Consider the following 12,138-nt stretch of genomic DNA (forward strand, 5'->3'; position numbering starts at 1 on the left):
CACTGGACCCATGGTGGGACCCAGGTGTTTGGAGCCAGGGAGGGGAAGGAGGCTGTAGGTCTCCGACCGCGTTCACCCTCAGGTCTACATCACTGTGCTGGACGAGAATGACAACAGTCCCCGGTTTGACTTCATCTCCGACTCAGCGATCAGCATACCCGAGGACTGCCCCGTGGGCCAGCGAGTGGCTACTGTCAAGGCCCGGGACCCTGATGCTGGCAGCAATGGGCAGGTGGGCCACCGAGTGAAACAGCCGGGATCCACCATGTCAGCAGGGCTCCCACAGCTCCCACAGCTGGAGGGGCCTTCTGAGCCACCCCCATCACCAAGCACCAGGCTCTTCCAGTCTCCGCCCCCGCACTCACCCAGTCGGTGGTCAGGGAGAAGGGACAGAGCTGCCTCAGAGCTGTGCTGGCCGGTGGCCCTGCCTGGGTCACGTGGACATGGAGCCCAAAGGCCAGCCAAGGCTCAGCCCCGCAGTGAAGTTGTTTTCCGGGTGACTCCTCCCCACGCAGCCCCAGCTCCCTGAGAGGACATGCTCGTCCTTCCTCCTGCTTCCCGGGCCCAGCCCCATGGCAGGAAATGCTTGCCATCGCTCCAGATTTGGACACCCCAGAGTGCAGAGAAAAAAGTGATGAAACCCACCCGTGTTCACACAGCTTTCATCTTTTCCGTGCACTGGGCCGTGTGTTTGCAGGTGTTAGCATGACTTACATAGTCTCAGGGGTCGAGGGATGCTGGCTTTGGAGACAAAAGTGTGTGGGTTCAGATCTCTGGCATTTGCAAGCTGTGTGACCTTGGCTGGTTGTTCCATGTTTCTGAGCCTCCTCTCTGTGAACTGAGAACAGCTGCTTTCTGTCACGGCTGCTCTAAGAACCAAGTAGAGTCCAGGTAACGCCGCAGCGTGTGCCCGCCTCAGCAGCGTGAGCACAATTCCCTCTACCCTGGGAAGACATCAGTGCCATGGGATTCATGCCTTGCTCTCCCAGGCCAGCATGCTGACATCCCCTAACCCCGGAACCTTCCATGGGTGCTACACTGCCTCCATGGGCCTGCACCCCCATTTTGAGGGAGATTAATCACTTCTGCATAAAACACTCTACTCCCAAATGCCCTTGCTGAACAGAAGGCCCAGGTGGGCAGGGGAGGACCAGGGAGTCCCCCTTAGCCCGACCTGGCCACGTCTCCTCCACACCTGCTCACCCCTCACCCTCTCTTCTCCCCACAGGTAGTCTTCTCCCTGGCCTCTGGCAATATCGCGGGCGCCTTTGAGATCGTCACCACCAATGACTCCATTGGCGAAGTGTTTGTGGCCAGGCCCCTGGACAGAGAGGAGCTGGACCACTACATCCTCAAGGTGGGGCCTGGCCTCCCTTGGGCCGAGAGACCACTGGCTAAGTGCCTAGACTGGTCACAACTCTCCATCTAGGAGACAGCCCGTCCATCAGCACACTCTGGTGGTCAGTGCCCCTGCTGTCACCAAGTAACATGGGGCCAGCTGGACCCCTCGGGGCCAAGAGCACAGTGAGGCCGATCCAGGATAGGGAAACCTGGGAGGGACCTTAGATGCCCAGGAGGAGGCAGCTGAGGTGTCTTCCCGTGCTGTAAGAGCCAGGAGGATGAGGGAGAGCCTGGTGGAGCTGGGAAGGCCCCAACTCTTCTACAAATACAGTGTGGCCTCGGACAGGTTATTAACTCTGGGCCTCATTTTCCCCACCTGTGCAATGTACAAAAAGATCCCCATCTGGCCTGCCCTATGGAGGGAAGAAACAAGCGCAGGCGTGAGGAGCCACGAAGGCTATCATTATTGCAGAATGGCCGTGGCTGGGATCTTTGCCGAGGGCTTTCTGGGGACCTCAGGGCTGCACTTCTGCAAGGAGCTGAGCTCCTACAGCACTTACGACTGCATCAGGGCTCCCAGGAACAGGCTCAGCCTATGGTTAGGGCACCAGCTCATTGCTGATAATATTACTTGAGGCTCTTTTCCTGTTTGCCAGAGATCTTGGGACAGAGTGCATGGGACAGAGGCCTTTGAAGCTAAAGGCAAGAGCCTTGGGTCAGGTTGCAGGCCCAGGGTCATGGTCAAAGGCTGGCACAGCCCAGAATCAGTCAGAGGTAGGTCAGGAGGTCAAGGCTTAGGTACATGCTAATCAAATTCCAAATGAGGATCCCAAGTCAGACAACGATTGGGCAAGAATCATTTGCAGCATGGGGCAGAAGGTGAAGGCTTTGGGGAGAGCCCAGGGCTGCCAAGCCACCGGGGGGTGCTCAGTGAGTCTCTCTGCCCTCCCAAATGCTTCCCACTAATTGCACAGTCCTTTTGGACTCCATATTCTTGATCCTGCCTGCCACCCTTTAGCCCTGACTCCAGTTGCCCTCCTCCTTGCAGGTTGTGGCTTCTGACCGAGGCACCCCTCCACGGAAGAAGGACCACATCCTGCAGGTGACCATCCTAGATGTCAATGACAACCCTCCAGTCATCGAGAGCCCCTTTGGATACAATGTCAGTGTGAATGAGGTGAGAGCAGCCCCAGGGCCCATATAGCTGGACATCTGGGGAGACGTGGGCATGAGCCAACCGTGCAGCACCTGTTTAAATGTCTGCCAATCCCACTGGTCCCTCAGATCTCACGGATGGGAACTGTGGCTCATTCATAATGATATCCCTGATTTCTAGCCCAGATCCTAGAACACAGTATCTTTTTGGAGTAGAGGAGAAGAGAAAAGAGGAAAAGAAGAAAGTTGCCTTTCACCAGACAGGAAACTGAGGTTTACCCCGGGAGCTTGCCTTTTTAAAACATGTATTTATTATTCAGCCCTAAGACTGAGCCACTCCAATCTGCCCTGGCATTGCTGGGTATCATGCCAGGTTGGACGTTCATGAAGGCAGGATGGCACGTGGCCAGAGTCTAGCTCTCAGGCCAGACTCCCTTGCTTCAGCCCACTGATTGGCTGTGTGGACTTGCACACATTCCTCCCCTGCACCTCGGTTTTCTCATCTGTAAATGGGGATGATGATACCAGTACCTAACTCGCAGGGCTGGAGAGAGGACCCAGTGAGTTAACGCAGGCCCCAGCATATCGGAGGTGCTCACAGAATGTTTGCTGCCATCATCCTTATTATCTCCATCATGGCTCCGGGGTAGATGCAGCAAAGCTTTCGGCAGGTACAGGGGGAGCCTTTGGGCTACAGGAGCAGGTGCTAGACTGTGCCCCAATGCCTCGAGTCCAAAATGATCGCTGTCCTGCTCTCCTCCCAGAACGTGGGTGGAGGTACTGCTGTGGTCCAGGTGAGAGCCACTGACCGTGACATCGGGATCAACAGTGTCCTGTCCTACTACATCACTGAGGGCAACAAGGACATGACCTTCCGCATGGATCGCGTCAGCGGTGAGATCGCCACACGGCCCGCCCCGCCTGACCGCGAGCGCCAGAGCTTCTACCACCTGGTGGTCACTGTGGAGGACGAAGGCACCCCCACCCTATCGGTGAGCGAGGGGGGTGGCCAGTGGCCACAGGGAGGAGCACTTGGGCCACAGCGGCTCCGCCTCCGAGTGAGGGGAACAAGATGGGTGGGAATGGAATTCCACACAGCGGGCGAATCCTTGACAACTCTTTCATCGTGCCTTTAGTCCATCTGCCCAAGATGGCCTCCACTTATGGAGGCCTATTGCATGCAAAGCCAGGGTGCTAGTTTGCCCTCCTGAGTCTACAGCTACTCAGAAGCTCTGTTTAGTCCTCTTTTCTCTCACAGAGCAGCTCTATGGGGTGGCATAGCTTGAGCCTCTGTATTGGGGCCTGGCCCAGGGAACAAGCTGGTATGAATCTAGCCCCCACTTCACTTGCCCACCTGTGCACTGTGAGGCCACACCAATGTGCATGGTGGTGTCTTACGGAAAGGGTGCCTCTCTGGCCCTCTTCCCCTAAGTTGTGTGGTGTGGCATGCTGTCACACATCAGGGTGGGAAGGGACTGGTGTCTGTGGTTCACACTGATGCTCGAATGAATGGGGCCACAACCCAAGGCAATGTTCAAAGTTTGCCAGGTTAGAGAAGGACTTGTGGGCCTCAGGGGCTGCATGGAGATCTCTAGGAGGTGATGAGCTGTACTGGGAGTGGCTTATAAACTGAGAGTAGGAAATTTGGAGTCAGGAGCACTGTGGCTGGCTGCATGATTTTGAGCAAGTCAGAACCTCTCAGCATATTGCTTTTGTCATCTGCAAAAGGGAGATAATATCTACCTCATAGGTGTTGTTTGGGGAATCAAATTAGCTCATGTCTGTGGAAGCACTTGGTAAACCATGAGGAGGAAGAGGACTGTTATTAGTTCTCTATTGCCACAATAATGCTGCCTTACAAACCAAACAAAACAGAGGTGTAAAACAATAACCACATAGTTAGCGCTAATCCAGATTGCCGCAGGCTGGCAATCTGGACATGGCTTCGCCGGGTAGTTCTTCTGGTCTCAGCTGGGCCCCTGCATTTGTGTGTGGGCAGCTGCCTGTCAACAGGGCGCTATGCTTCTGAGGGTCGGCTGGCTAGCAGCTGGCGTGACAGGGACAACTCATCCTCCAGAAGGCTAGCCCGTGCCTGTTCCTATGGGACTGGAAAATGTCCAGAAGAGACGGCAGAGGCATGCAAGGCCTCTTGAGTCCCTGGCTTGGAACTGCACAAGGTCACTTCTACCACAGCCTGTTGGCCAAAGCAAGTCACAAGGCCAGCTCAGACTCAAGCTATGGGAAAACAAACTCTACCTTCTGAAGGAATGAGCTACAAAGTCGCACTGCAAAGAGTGTGGTTACAAGGAAGGTAAAGAGTTCAGGGACAGTTTTGTAATCTGTCTCCTGGAAGGACCCTGATTGCAAATGAGGCCTCAACTCTGTCCCTCTCACAGCAGGTTAGACCTCTTCCCTTTGACAGCAGCACTGTGGGAGGCGAGGTCACACCAGGTCTAGGCAGGGCTCTTTATCTGGAGCTTCTCTCGAGATGTTGGTCCAATAACTCCAGGAACTTGGATTGGGCCAATAATCCCAGGAACCCCCACCCCACCACTACATTCTGAGGAGTCCAGGAAATGGGACTGACTCTGGGCACCCCTGTGGGCATCCTTAGACCCACGGCTACACAGTGTCATCACTAGCTACCTCAGTCATTCACACCCAGTGGGCTAAACAGGGGCACATTTATAGGACACGTGTCACTCACTGGGCAGGGTGGGGCTGGGGCAGAGATGGGTATCATTTACTGTGTTAACGTGGCAGGACCCAGTGTGGACATAACCCTCCCCACTGCACCTGGCTTCAGGGTGGATCGTCTTGGTCATCCCTTCAATAGCATTTGTGAAGTAACAGAAACTGAACTATGGAGCCACAAAGAATCAAAATGCATTTTCCCACAGAGCAAAAATTCTACAGAGAATGTGGATTTCAGGCTCGGTGGTATCAGAGCTCATGTTTCTTGGCCTTTCCCTCATGATGGCAAGATAGCTACTATAACTCCAGGCACCAAGTCAGCATCCAAGGCAGGAAGATGACAAAAAGATGGCAAAGGGCTATGGCAGCTACTTCTGCCCTTTTATCAGGAAAGCAACAGGTTTCCCAGAACCACACTCCAGAGTGCTGCTTGTGTCTCCTTGGCCAGAAGTGGCTCACGTGGTTGGAAAAAATGAGGGACAGGATTATTATGGTCAGCATATTACTTGGGGGCCAGATATATCACTGCCCACACAAAAGCAGGCCTCTGTCAGTGAGGAAGAAGTGGAGAATGGATTTGGGGTGGGTATCTGACAGCATTTGCCACACTGCCCTCCCTAATCCTAATGCAGGCCAGCCAACGCACCACCCCTACTCCCCATCCACACTCCAATCCCTACAGTCCTACGGTCTCTCAGGGAGGCCATGGGTGGGATCCATAACATTCTAAGACCCTGCAGTTTGTAGGCAAAATCAGACTTCCTTTGGGTCCCCAGAATAAATGGGAACTGAAGAAATGGAAAATCACCCTGGCCACAATTAATCACCCAGAATGCATGGGCCACTATCCAAGCAACCCTTTAAAATCTTGGGATTTATCCCCATGGCTAAAAAGAGTTTCCAACTGCTGGCCAAACCCTCTGCAGGGACCCATCCCAGCCCCTTGGGGACCATAAGCATTCCCTCCTCACATGTCAGCCCCTGACATTCTGGCTCTCGTTGAAGCAGGGCTCAGCCCACACCAGCTCCCTGGTGAGAGCATGGGAAGCTGGATGGCATCTGCCCTGCTCATCCTGGTCATCACCAGCTCTGCTCCCTGAGGCCCCAGAAAACTCCCTCAGGATGACTAGGACCAGAGACCCTGAGGCCATCCATCTCCAGGGGAATATATATGGGGCTTCCTGGGCTGAACCATGATGCTTTCTTCCAGGCCATAATATAAACAGCAACAGGTACCAACTTGAAAGATTTATAGGAAAACAATTTTAAGTCGAAAAGAATTCATCCCTCTTCAGTTTTTTTCCCCCTGCTTCTCCAAGTTGGGAAAATATTACTATCATTTGGTTTTTGCAGGGGACACCTCAGTAAAGAATTGCAGTGACCATAGGGACATAGAGAAACTAGCACTAAACCATATTCATTCATTCACTCATTCATTCAGCCATTATTCCCTGAATGGCCACTATGTGCCAGGCACTGGAGATACAGAAATGAAGAAAATGTGATCTGTGGCCTGAAGAAATGAAGTTGAGTAAGGGAGGCAATGAAAACACCGGTGTGCAATGGGGTATTGAGAAGGGCTTGGGGAAGGCTTCCTGGAGGAGGTGACACCTGGGCTGAGTCTTGTTGGTCAATCTTGGACAGCACAGCCAAGAAAGAAGTACATTCTGGGGTTCAACCTGCACAAAGGCTGAAGAGCAAGCAATAATCAGGGGTGGGTTCTGGGAGCCACAGGTGGTTTAGGCCTGGGGCTGCTTCCAGGGCCAAGGGCAGGACTCTCTATTTCCATATCCTCCCAGGACAGTCTATATGAAGCTTACCACAAGGGCTGCTCCCACTGCCTTCTCAAGAACCCCCACTGCTGCCTCCATGCCTAGCCGAGCCAAGGTGGGGAGAGGGCAGAACTAGCAAGCAGGGGTCCACAGCCCACAGTGCCCACCAGGGTAGCTTGCCTCCAAGGAGCACTGGACCCTTGAAGATTTGTTTCCACTGACCAGACCCTCATCTTTGGGCAGTAAACCCCTCAGGGTTATGAATATCCCCAAGAGCAGAGCCCTTCTCTGCCACTGGGCAGATTTCACCGGATGCATGTGTGAGGAAGGAGCATTGTCCCAGCCCCTCCTAGAGCAACCAGAGACCTGAGCAGCTTGCAGCCAACCACCCTGAGATTCCAGGAATGGCTGCCACAGTCTAATAGGTGAGAGAGCAGCTGCTACCCTGCATAGATCTGTCCAGAGAAACCCAGCAGGCCACTTGCCATCCTTTTATTCCCACTGTGGTTATCTGCCTGGCTTCAAGATGGCCCTCACTGGCTCAGCATCAACCTTGCTAAAGGACAAGGGCATGAAATATTCATTCATTTGTTCATCCCACACCAAGTATGTGCGAGGCCTGTACTACAGGCCAGGCCACCAGAGATACTTCAGACACAGGTCTGCCCTCCAGGAGCCTACAATCTGGCGGGGGAAGACACATGTACCGGAGAGCTGACACTGATGCGGTAGAGTGCTAGGAGCCTGGAAACCAGGGCAGGTTTTCTGGAGGAGGCATCATTTGCATCCCTGTCTGGAAAGATGAGGCTCCCTAAGCAGGGGGCCTGGTATTCGGCTGCTAAGACCCTCCCCGGAGCCAAGAGAAATTATCTGAGTCCCTCCAGCTCTACTTTTCTCCCTGGGACCCTTGTCCCCCCAGTTTCCTGAGAGCCGGACATTCCTGCAAACAGCTTAGGCCACCTCCACCCAGCCTCAGGTATCACCCGAACTTGGAACATCTGTGCTGCAAGGGGTATCCAGGCCAGCCCCAGGCCCGCCACACAATGGTGTGCCACTGGCCAGGGGGAGTCATTGTGCAGCCTCATCCCCTGCCTAGCTCCAGGCCAGGGGCAGACAGGCCAGGCTTGGGGGAGGGGTCTAAGTGGTTGTCAGGGAGGCCCCTACAAAGGAAGAGCTGGGCTCAGGGAGGAAGCACGGAAGGTAACTGGGAGGTCAGGAGTTAGCCCAGCCTCAGAGGCACTTGGTAGCGGGGTGGAGACGGAGGGCGGGCTTGACTGTGGCCTCCCTCCCACGTGAATTGTAGCCAGCTGATAATACTATTCCAGATAAGAAGCCCTGGCTTCTCAGGCTGGTGAGGACATGCAGAAGTCACCTATCCAGGCAGGACAGAAATCTCCCACGGCCCCCTTCTGGTATGCAAGTCCCCAGCAGCGGCCCCATGACGGTCTATGAGCTGGGGATACTGCTCTTGGCAGCGCACCTCATGTCTTTAGAGCAGAGGCCCCTTCTGTTTATTAGACTTGGACCCTGCTATTGTGAAGCTGCTTCCCCTGGCTTGAGATCAGAAGGTCCCAGCCTGGCCCTCACGTTCTGTGGCACCAAGGAGGCTGGCCTTCTCTGACCCAGCACAAGTACATCCAGACCCCTTGGCCTGGCTTCTTGAGGGATGTTCCGCGGCTGTCCACATGCTCCACATACAACTGGCTAAGTTCCTCCGAGAGACCCTGGGGCTCAGCTGCTGGGGGTCTCTCCCTTCCCCATCCCCTAATGCAAGCAAGAGGGGCGCATGGGCCACTGTGCCTGTCAGGAGTCCTCTAGCTCCACAGTTGGCAGGCAGAAAAGGGGGTGGCAGGAGCCGATGTGGAAGGAGCCTGCCCATCAACAGCAGCGTCTTCTGGACCCAGAGAAGGCCCCGGCCAGGGCAGGCAGAGCACAGATAGGAATGTTTCTGGTGTGCAGTACAGTGGAGCCCTGGACCTGTGGGCACAAGTTCATCTCCCAGAGCCCTGGCATGTACTCTAAGCAAGTCCAAGGTGAAGGCCAAGCCAGGTCCTGGCCCATAACACCACTCCATTCAGTGAGGAGAAAGCAGGAGACCCAGGGTTTAGTCGTAGTCCCACCATTTACTTGTTTTGACAAGACACAGACCTTTCAGAACCTCTATTACCCTATGTGTTAAATGGCAGCAATAAAATCTCCCAGGGTTTTCAGGGAAGGGGGTGGATCAAACAAGTAATAACACATGTGAAAGTGTGTTGGAAAGCACCAAGGATTATAACAGAAAAGGCCAAGAGACAGCATGCATGCTGCCACTTCCCTCTCCTGTGCCCCAGGCGGACACGGCTATCTATCTCGGCACTTTCTCACCAAGCTATATTGATCATTCAGAATCCCTCTCAACACATTCCAGGAAGCAGTACCAATAGATCAGAATTACAAAACAAAAGAAGAAAAAGAAACGCCTGCCCCGAGGCTTGCACAAGATGAGAGCATTATTGCCATTGAGGAGTTCCCACTAGCCCTAGACAAAGCTGCTGGGAGGCAGAGCTGATGGAAAGTCAGAGGGGGCCCCACGCACTGTGAGAGGTTCTGAGAACAGAGCCTGGCGTCTGGGGCAGCCCATCACCCAGAAGCAATGTGTCAGTTATCAGCTTTGCAGCAAGGTCCAAAGCCCAGGCTATTGCTGGACCCTGCTCTCCCGGAACTCACAGGGTAGTTAGGGCAACGAAGCATCCACAGGTGAAGAGAAGCAGCAATGCAAAGCAGGGAATGCTCAGGGAATGGGCCAGGTGGCCTGTGCTGTCTGTGGGCTGGGGTCCATGTTCAGCTGGGTTGTGGCTGGGCTTCAAGAGGCCTTTGTTCCCAGCATCCTGGTTAGCAACCCCAGTTCCTCTTTTGCGCATTGCAGCTCCCTGAGCAAACGTTAACCCAGCCCCCAGCACAGTCAGGCCAGCCTTGGGGAAGGCCTCATTCTTGAGGTAGGACCCCAGGGGCCAAGTTGGTGCAGGGTGGTGACGGGACCCTTGCAACCCCCCATCCCACCACAAACTCCCAAGTCCACCCCGCGAGGAGCACCCCCTGAAGAAGGCCATGTTATCAGCCCCTCAGCCCAGGCCCTGGGCATGTAGTGGGAGCTCTGGTCAGGCAGGAGTCTTTTGAAAAGCAGGTCCCGGGGTTCCTGCACGTCCACCCCAGCGCCCAGCGCCCATCGCCACGGACTCCCCCAGGCAGGGCCAGCCTGCCCACCAAAAGTCACCAGTGGCCTCCATGGTGTGTTTTTAGGGAGTGCCGAGCAGTCCCCGCTGCGTCAGTAAAACCCTCCGAATGGTGCTTTCAATTCCATTCCCTCAGCCTCTCCCTGGGAGGGAATAAAGGCAGGAAGTCTCTATTAAAATGTGAATGTCGGGAGATAGGTAAGATGGCCCTTAATTCCTGATTGATCTCCTAACAATGAATTAGTTCTTAAAAGCACGGATTTCCCTCTCAGGGCCTCAGACTGTGCCAGGAATCCAGGGCTCCAGGAGCCTCCTGCCCCAGCCCCACCCTGCCCCAGCCCCTAGTGCTCCTCCTGCCCCTTGGAGGCGCCATGTTCTCCCACCCAGCTCTCCCATGCACCCCAGCCCACAGCCATCAGGGCTGGCATCAGAGGCATGACCATCCCGGGCAACTCAGAGGGCGGCTCCAGCAGTCTGCCCCTCCCCAGCAGCAGCAGGGTGGGCGTCCCTAGTGCGCTGCAGGCAGGGCCTGTGGCCATGGATGAAGATGGAACTGGGAGCTCAGAGTATTTCGCTGAAAACAGGAAACCACGAAGCCCAGATGCGTTCAGCTGTAAAAGGGTCCAGAGAAGAGAGGGCAGGGCCGCACGCCGGAGGAAGCTGGGGAGGAAGTGCGGCAGCTGCTCTGCTGCGGGCCGCCTCCCTCTCCACACAGCAGCAGCCAGGCCTGGGGTCTGGCAGCCTAATTCTTAGAAGTTGTCTCTGCCTCGAGGTCAGAAGCTGAGGGCTGGGGCCAGGCCAGCCCCCCCAGAGGCAGGGCACGCTCTTCCTGAGTTGGGACGTAGGCTGGAATCTGGGCTGTGGGCTTGTCCTTCGACTCCAGGGACAGCAGGTGTCCTGTCCCCACTCCTGCCCTGCAGGCCCCCATGAGTTGTGAAAAACACACCCTCTTTCCTTCATTCTTTCTTTTTAAAATTTGCTTTGAGGCAAAGTCTTGCTCCGTCCCCCAGGCTGGAGTGTAGTGGCTTGAACACAGCTCACAGCAGCCTTGAACACCTGGGCTTAAGTGGTCCTCCCACCTCAGCCCTGCAAAGTGCTGGGATGACAGGTGTGTGCCACCGTGCCCAGCCAGCACCCCTTCCTATGGCAGCTGGCATCAAGCATTGTGGTGACCAGAGGGAATAACAGAAGGGATCCCCCTCCACCCAGGGACAAAGGAGCAGCCGGGCTTTGGGCATTCTGGCCACTTGAGGTGTCAGCCCCACCTCCGGGCCTATGTTTGCCCTCTCCTCAAGGCCCCCAGCCCAGCCCGGGCAGAGCAGGAGGTGCTCAGTGGACCATTCCTTTGGGCCTAACTGGGGGACTTGGAAGCAGGGCCATGTGTCCAGGTGGGGTTCCCTGGCTGTAGCCGCAGGCTCAGGGCTCACTGCTGCCAGGCAGCCTAGAGTTGCTCCCCTTTTCCATCCCCCCAACCCCCCAAGCAATTGGGTGAACATCTCCCTGCCTAGCCCCAAATCCTGGCTTTTGGCACCCAGGCCCAGCTCAGCAGTGCCAGTGTAGGCTGCTAGGAGACAAATGCCCAGGCTAGACTACGCCCTCCACAGTCCCTGGGGTCCCCATCCTGCTAAACGCTACAGGAGGTCTGCCCAGCCCCACCTCACCTGTCCCCATGCTCAGGTACTACCTTTCCTGTTTTACCCCCAGAGTGTACAGAGATGCCCCCCACTCTCCTCCCCTGCTTTAAAATCCTCCCATCACAATTCCACAAAGGACTGCCCTTGCCTATGTGTATAAAAACAAATCCAGGGCATGCCCACAAGCAGGAGATGGGAACATCACCCCCACCTGGCTGAGTCGCCCTGCGGTGAAGACTCCGCCAGGCACAGATTGTATGGAGTGGAAGGTGGGGTGGGGGAGGAGCAGCACAGTGCGGATTTAAACTGGCTCTTACAATTCATCCA

Source organism: Mandrillus leucophaeus, unplaced genomic scaffold (assembly GCF_000951045.1).
Source record: "Mandrillus leucophaeus isolate KB7577 unplaced genomic scaffold, Mleu.le_1.0 Scaffold39, whole genome shotgun sequence".
Taxonomy (NCBI): domain Eukaryota; kingdom Metazoa; phylum Chordata; class Mammalia; order Primates; family Cercopithecidae; genus Mandrillus; species Mandrillus leucophaeus.